Raw genomic sequence first — 8,412 nt, forward strand, 5'->3', positions numbered from 1 at the left:
CTGTCTCCCTGTAGCGCCGTCTTAGGCTCACAGTACGGACATTGCAATTTATTGCCCTGGCCACATCTGCAGTCCTCATGCCTCCTTGCAGCATGCCTAAGACACGTTCACACAGATGAGCAGGGACCCTGGGCATCTTTCTTTTGATGTTTTTCAGAGTCAGTAGAAAGGCCTCTTTAGTGTCCTAAGTTTTCACAACTGTGACCTTAATTGCCTACCGTCTGTAAGCTGTTAGTGTCTTAACGACCGTTCCGCAGGTGCATGTTTATTAATGGTTTATGGTTCATTGAACAAGCATGGGAAATAGTGTTTAAACCCTTTACAATGAAGATCTGTGAAGTTATTTGGGTTTTTACAAATATCTTTGAAAGACAGGGTCCTGAAAAAATGCTGTTTCTTTTTTTTTGATGAGTTTACATCCCAACATTTATGCCCATTGGTAGGGAGCGAGAAAGGTGATAATTGCAAGTGAGCCCTTAGGTTAAACAGCAAGTGTGAGTCATGTGCATCATTATACCGCGCTTATAATGTAAATGGAGTGAATGACCTTCTTCTATACATACTGTATTCTATATACTGTATTATACATGTGACATGCACATTATGGCCCGCTGGACACAATCGTCCCTTGTTTATATTGCCAACAGCAGCGGTTGGCCAGAGTGTCTTACATATCCCTGACAAATGGGGAACAAGTCAAAAGAGAGCAGTTAGTATTTTAATAAGTGTGACATCATTTCTGGCCACCAAACATTTCCTCATATATTTTGACTGCGAGGTCGATCTATGAGTAGCGTAGGAGAATTTGGAATCTTCTTTTAGAAATGAGTGCCTATGACCTATAAGGTTAACTGTCAGCTCCAAAACAGAAACTAGTTGAGGTGTATTTATCTTCATAGTCCTGTCGTTTAAGGTTAGAGTGCAGAGCGCTGACATGATGACCAAGACTTAATATTAGTATACTTAGGATACTTACACAGTGGAGAAAATGATTATTGTCTATTCATGATTTGACAATAAACAATAATTCCCTTAGAATTCTTTATATTCGAGTTGTTAGGGTATCTGGGTAATGTTTGTGATAATATGCCATATTTCATATACTGTATTCACGACTCTATACCTGGGTCATCAACCAGATTTATTTGTGCAACCATTTTAAAGTTACGTTTTTTTAATGATGTGATTTAACACACAACATATTCAGTGACAAGCTCTTTTTATAATACCGTACACAGCACCACCAGTGTGTTGTTTTGGTTTCTATAGTAACAGCAGTCATTTTCACACTTCCACCCACCCACTCATCTGCATTCTGAAGAGTTGGCATGGTGCCATTTCTCTAACTGGGAAAATGTTTTTTTCTCTCCTCAACGAATCCTGTCTTAACTTTCATTTATATAAACAATTCCTGATTGGCATGATTTTCTCATTGTTCATGACCAGATAATGTCGCCTCAGCTGTGACAGACAAAAGTGGTATAACACTCACATGGTGATTCTTTATGTGAAATGAGTTTAGACTGTAATGACACTTAACTGTGACGTTGAACACTGTTCTGTGTTGAAGTAAGGCAATCACATTTACTTTCAGAAAGTTATTAAAGACAAACACAAAATCTACAGGTCACATTCTTTAGATTCAACCGTTCAGTGCAACCGGCCACCCGAATGAATAATATACTTTACAAATCCCCAAATCCTGCAATTGGACTGATGCAATAAAAAATAACAAGAAGGTTCATCTAATCCAATTAAATCCAGCCCAACCATACACACCTCTTCTTCCTCCATGCTAGAAAGATGAACAGCAAAGCAAAAGGACATTTAGCAACCTGTTAAACTCAACACCTCATCTCTCCAAGAGAGAAAAAGGCTTTGGGCCAACATCTGAATTTGAAGTTTTTGAAGGTTGAACGGAAGGAGTTACTATAGCAACGCTGCTGCTGAGTATCTGAGCAGATTTTGCGAAAAGAGTAGTACTCACTTTGTTCAGATGAGAATGAATCGCTCACAGCTAAAGAAGCAATGAATTGAAATAGTTCACATGTGAGATGAACCCAAAAGTGTGCCAGGCGCAGACAGAAACAACACTATTGGGATTTCATTAGCATTCAATGGTGTGCTGAAGAAAGTTAGTTTGACAGGCAACTTATTTGGGATACCACTCTTACCATTGTGCCTATGATGGCACAATGAAACACTCCACCCTATCCAACTCGTTTTCGAACGTTGCTATGGGCACAGCCAAACAACAGAAGTGATGGATTCGACTTCCGCTTTACTTCCCTACTGCAGCACGCCAGTAGCAAACTTGCCAGAGTAAATTATTTGAAGGAGTCAATTTATAGAGTATAGTTAAGTGATAATGCCCTCGAAGCCGGTGTTCTGAGGATACATTGGCACGGGTGTTGTTAGGCCCGAGACAAAGTCGAAACCGTACCAATATGTCCTCCAAACACCGGCTTCGAGGTTATTATCACTTTTACACACCAGGTTACCAACATATTCAAATAATTATTGACATATTTTCATTAAAAACGTTACATTTGATTAATTTATTCATACTATTTAATCCTTCCACAAGACATAGTCCTGACACAAATATAGGGTTGCTACCCAAAGCGGCTGGTCGTTCGTTCTATCGGTTCGATTGTCAGAGACGCGACCCAGTCGTTCAGTCTTTTTGTTCTGTATCTATGGACGAGACCCAGTCGTTCGTTCAAAATGTTCCATTGCCATACTGGCTGGCAATGTTCTTATGCCTTGTTGCTAGCTAGCCAACTACGACTAACTTACAGTCACGTCAAACAGTGGAGCCAGAATAACAACAGTCTCTGCATTTGCATTTGTTTAAGCTTTTTTCATTTGACATTTCTTTGTATAAATCCATAAAAATGATGCCAACTAATTCATGAATTTGACACATGTGCCAGACAGTGTGGTGAAGAAGGCGCAACAACATCTCTTCAACCTCAGGTGGCTGAATTTTTTTGTCTTGGCCCCTCACAAACTTTTACAGATGCACAATTGAGAGCATCCTGTATCACCGCCTGGTACGCCAACTACACTGCCCGCAACCGCAGGGCTCTCCAGAGGATGTTGTGGTCTGTCAAGCGCATCACCGGGGGCACACTGTCTGCCCTCCAGGTCACCTACAGCACCCGATGTCACAGGAAGGCAAAAAAAAAATACCCGAGCCAAGGCCTGCTTTCATCCAGAAGGCAAGGACGGTACAGGTGTATCAAAGGTGGGACAGAGAGACTGATAAACATCTATCTCAGTCCAGGAACTTGCAGGTGCCTTGGTGGAAGAGTGGGGTAACATCTCACAGCAAGAACTGGCAAATCTGGTGCAGTCCATGAGGAGGAGATGCACTGCAGTAGTTAATGCAGCTGGTGGCCACACCAGATCCAGACTGTTGCTTTTGATTTTGACCCCCCCTTTGTTCAGGGACACATTATTCCATGTCTGTTAGTCACATGTCTGTGGAACTTTTTTAGTTCATGTCTCAGTTGTTGAATCTTATGTTCATACAAATATTTACACATGTTAAATTTGTTGAAAATCAACGCAGTTGACAGTGAGAGGACGTTTCTTTTATGGCTGAGTTTATTAAAGTTAAAAGCTTCATTTCAACATGGCTCAGAGCCAACTTCATATGATATCACAATGTTTAATGCGGTATACATTTCAGCTGTAAAAATAAGGGAACAAAGCAATGTGGAGGAAGTTGAAAGAGTCAAATTGGTCCCCGTGTTTATGAACCCATCACCTCTAATCATATACGTCGCCTTCCATGAATATGCTGCCAATCATCTTCATAATTTTCATTCCAAAATCATTACCTGTCCATCTCAGATTGGTCCTTGTATATTGCAATATCATCCCTCTGATTTGAGTGTTAACATCTCCTGGTCCGTGTCACTCCATCCCTCCTTTCAGCAAAGAATCAGCTCTGATCAGTGGCTGGGATCCTGATTGGTTACTCGGTGCTTGATGCTGATCCCTGAACCCCCTGTCTCTCCATCAGGCGGTGGAAAAGGTGAAGCGAGTGTCATGACAGTACTCCTCTCAGCAGGGCGTCGGGGAATGAGGCCTGTTCAGAAACATAGGATCACACGAGAGACTGATAAACACACCTGAAGGACAGGACACAAGAGGCTCACCTTGAAGACAGAAGAAAGGTGTGAAGGCTTTTGGGAGAACTGTGGACAGGCTAAAACTGGTTGCTATGGGCATGCAGCTGTAGATGTGGTTGCTAGGTGGTTAGGAGTGAATTCGGAGGAGGTCTCTGTTGGCCCAAAGTGTCACACGACAGACAGCTGCATTGAGTATCTCAATGTGAGGTTCAGTGATTGTGCTGAATGAACAAACACACACGAACAAGCGTTCACAGACACACAGTGTTTGTGTTTCCCATCACATGTCGAGGTCAGGTTTAAGGAACTGGAGAAGAACCATCCAAACAGAAGAAAAGAGAAGTTTAAACATGGACTGGCTGGCCTTGTTAAGTCTGAAAAAGACAAGAGGCAGAGTTCAGTTCAAATCTCTCCAAGTGTGTGTGTGTGTGTGTGCGTGTGTGTGTGTACCATTCTCTCCAAATCTCCTGTTTTGACACATTCTACCCAGTCTTCCCACCCTCCCTCTCCATTCCTTCCCCCTGCTTGATCTGACTGCTGTGTTCTCTTGCTCCCATATGGGCGGCAGTTTGATATGTATGCAAATAGAAGTGCTTCTCAATCTGTCATTTGCCTGTACACTTTGTTCTTGAGCTCAATCCAATGCAAATGGCTGTCTCTCTGTGTGGGTCTCTGCCTCTCCTACAGTACAGAAGAGGAGGAGCAGGGGCCAGAGCTGGCGCTAGCCAACACTCTGGATGTGACCCACGTAGTGGCAACACAAAGGGCTGTAATTACCAGGCAGCCCACCCACCAGCAGCCATTAAACTCTCAAGCTGAGAGCACTTTTGCTCTGTTTTTGCTATAGATGTATTCATCAATCTACCAAGGTGGCAATGTATTGAATAATGTAGTAGTATCCCCCACCAGAAAGGTTTGGATATTGGTTTTCATCTGGAATTGTGTAAATAAATAAATTCAGAATTCCTCTGACTTTCTGTCTGAGAAGAAACCCTTTTCCCTCCATAAGATCTAGGACACAATAAAAGTATAACACATATATACAAATACGATAACATTATATGTAAATCCATAAAATGTGAATGAACATTTTCATATTTTAATGTCCAATCAGTTTTAGAAACATCTACACTAAATATTTCACCTTCTTTATTACTGTACAAAAAATATAATGAAATTAGTCCCATTCCACAATGTGTCACATTGTTATAGCTCTAAATAAACATTTTGGCCACAGCATGCAGTAAATAATGGAAGAGTGATAAAACAATGTCTGAAAGCACCCTGAGTCATATTGCTCATTGTCTCTCATAAGCTGCTTTCTCATAGCTAGTCTTTAAATGCAGGCATGTCTGAGACTCTTGGTGTTATTGACTGGTGCGGTGGTGCGGTGGTTAGAGATTCTGTGATGAGGTAATTCTAGTGTATTTATGGATGTGTGTGCAGGCCTACATGAGTGCTTGTAATTTCCTCTGTTCAAGACAGCCTTATTAGCCATGTTTCAAAAACTCTTCTTGCCAATTCAAATACACACATACAGTTGAAGTCAGAAGATTACATACACTTAGGTTGGAGTCATTAAAACTCGTTTTTCAACCACTCCACAAATTTCTTTGGCAGCATCATGTTGTGGGGGTGCTTTGCTGCAGGATGGACTGGTGCACTTCACAAAATAGATGGCATCATGAGGAACAAAAATTCTGTGGATATATTGAAGCAACATCTCAAGACACAGAGTTAAAGCTTGGTCGCAAATGGGTCTTCCAAATGAACAATGACCCCAAGCACACTTCCAAAGTTGTGGCAAAATGGCTTAAGGACAACAAAGGCAAGGTATTGGAGTGGCCATCACAAAGCCCTGACCTCAATGCTATAGAACATTTGTGGGCAGAACTGAAAAAGTGTGTGCGAGCAAGGAGGCCTACAAACCTGACTCAGTTACACAAGCTCTGTCAGGAGGAATGGGACAAAATTCACCCAACTTATTGTGGGAAGCTTGTGGAAGGCTACCAACCAAACGTTTCGTTTGACCAAAGTTAAACAATTTAAAGGCTTAAATGCAATGCTACCAAATACTAATTGAGTGTATGTAATCTTCTGACCCACTGGGAATGTGGTGAAAGAAATAAAAGCTAAAATAAATTATTCTCTCTACTATTATTCTGACATTTAACATTCTAAAAATATAGTGGTGATCCTTACTGACCTAAGACAGGGAATTTTTGCTAGGATTAAATGTCAGGAATTGTGAAAAACTGAGTTTAAAGGTATTTGGCTAAGGTGTATGTAAACTTCTGACTTCAACTGTACATAAACATTTGGAATCACAGAAATGGGGCTCATAGACCTGTACAGTGTACTGGAACCTTCCCCTGCTCATATTCACTCTAATGACACTGTGGGCAAGAGAGGCTGTGAATCTAATCTGCACAACTCTAGCACAGCAAGAGGAAAGGAGCAACCGGATTTATGGAAATCAACAAACTCACGCAGCCTTCTCCTGCTTAAAAAGTCTCCCAGCCCATAATTAAATTTCTCAGTGTTATGATATAGATAGATGGAAAGACAAAGGGAGCCTAGAGAGAAAGATGGAGAGAGGTGAGGCAATACAAACAAATATATGTATTGTCACATACACTGTGTATGTGCAGTGAAATGTGTTATTTTACAGGGTCAGCCGTAGTAGAGCACATCAGATTATTCAACTTGTCGGTTATTCGAACCAGCGACCTTTCGTTTACTGGCACAACGCTAGGCTACCTGCCACCCTGATACTCTGCAGCCCCCAATACCGTGCAGGGCAGTCGAGAAAGAAGAACAGAGAGGAAGGGAGAAACAGTGATGAAAGAGAAAGAGGAAGAGAAAGAGAGAGATGGGAGGAGAGATAAGAGAGTCTAGACAGGAGAATGCGTTACAGTGAGGATAGGAGGAGATGAGAGAGAGGAGGAGAGGAGAGAGAGAGTAGGAGAGGAGAGGAGAGAGAGAGGAGGAGAGGAGAGAGAGGAGAGAGAGGAGAGAAGGGAGAGGAGAGAGAGGAAAGAGCAGGAGAGGCGGAGAGGGGAGAGGAGTATACAGTGAGGAGAGGAGAGAGGAAAGGAAGAGGAGAGGCGGAGAGGAGAGGAGAGGAAAGGAGAGGAGAGAGGGGGAGAGGAGGAGAGTAGAAGAAAGGAGAGGAGAGGAGGAGAGAGGAGAGAGGAGAGGAGGGGAGAGGAGAGAGCAGAGAGGAGGAGAGGAAAGAGCAGGAGAGGTGGAGAGGGGAGAGGAGTATACAGTGAGGAGAGGAGAGAGGAGAGGAAGAGGAGAGGAAAGGAGGGAAGCGGAGAGGAGAGGGAAGGAGAGGAAAGGAGTGAAGAGGAGAGAGTAGGAGAGAAAACAAGGGGAGAGAGGAGGAGAGGAGAATAGAGGAAAGGAGAGGAGAGGAGGGAGGTGAGAAAGGGAGAGGAGACGAGGAGCGGAGAGAGGAGGAGAGGAGAAGAAAGGAGAGGAGTGAAGAGAGGAGGGGAGAGGAGAGAGCAGGAGAGGTTGAGAGGGGAGAGGAGTATACAGTGAGGAGAGGAGAGAGGAGTGGAAGAGGAGAGGAAAGGAGGGAAGAGGAGAGGAGAGAGAAGGAGAGGAAAGGAGTGAAGAGGAGAGGAGAGAGTAGGAGAGAAGAGGAGAGGAGAATAGAGGAGAGGATGGGAGAGAGGTGAGAAAGGGAGAGGAGAGGAGGAGCGGAGAGAGGAGGAGAGAAGAAGAGAGGAGGAGTATAGAGAGGAGGAGAGAAGAGAGGAGGAGAGGAGAGGAGTATACAGTTCTCAGTAAATCTCATAGTGGGTACTCCCTGAAGTCCCATTATACGTTGATGCTGTGATTACTCAAGCAACAATTACTGCCATAAATCTAATGGAAGCACAGGGGGCCAGCAGAGAGAGGGCCGAAGCGCATTATAACTACAGAGGAGAACTGGACAGTGTGTGTGTGTGTTATACAATATTTCTCAGTGCACCATGTGTCAAACTTACACGTGTCCATGCTCCTTGTATGTGTCCTGTGTCCATGTCTGGAATATATCCTCATGTCGTCTATATTTGCAGTATATGTGATTTGCTGCTGTCTGCAGCACACTCACAACAAAACCCCATCAGATTTAAAGCTTTTTAAATTAAACTAAATCTGGTTCTTTAAAATGAATGACTACTGGGGCGAAGGTGTGCGTGTACAGAGGAAGGGGAAATGTTTCAATAAAACCTATTTTCATGCAGTCCATGAGACAGTCTCTGTACTGTGTGTT

This window comes from Oncorhynchus mykiss, chromosome 1, assembly GCF_013265735.2.
Source record: "Oncorhynchus mykiss isolate Arlee chromosome 1, USDA_OmykA_1.1, whole genome shotgun sequence".
Taxonomy (NCBI): Eukaryota; Metazoa; Chordata; class Actinopteri; order Salmoniformes; family Salmonidae; genus Oncorhynchus; species Oncorhynchus mykiss.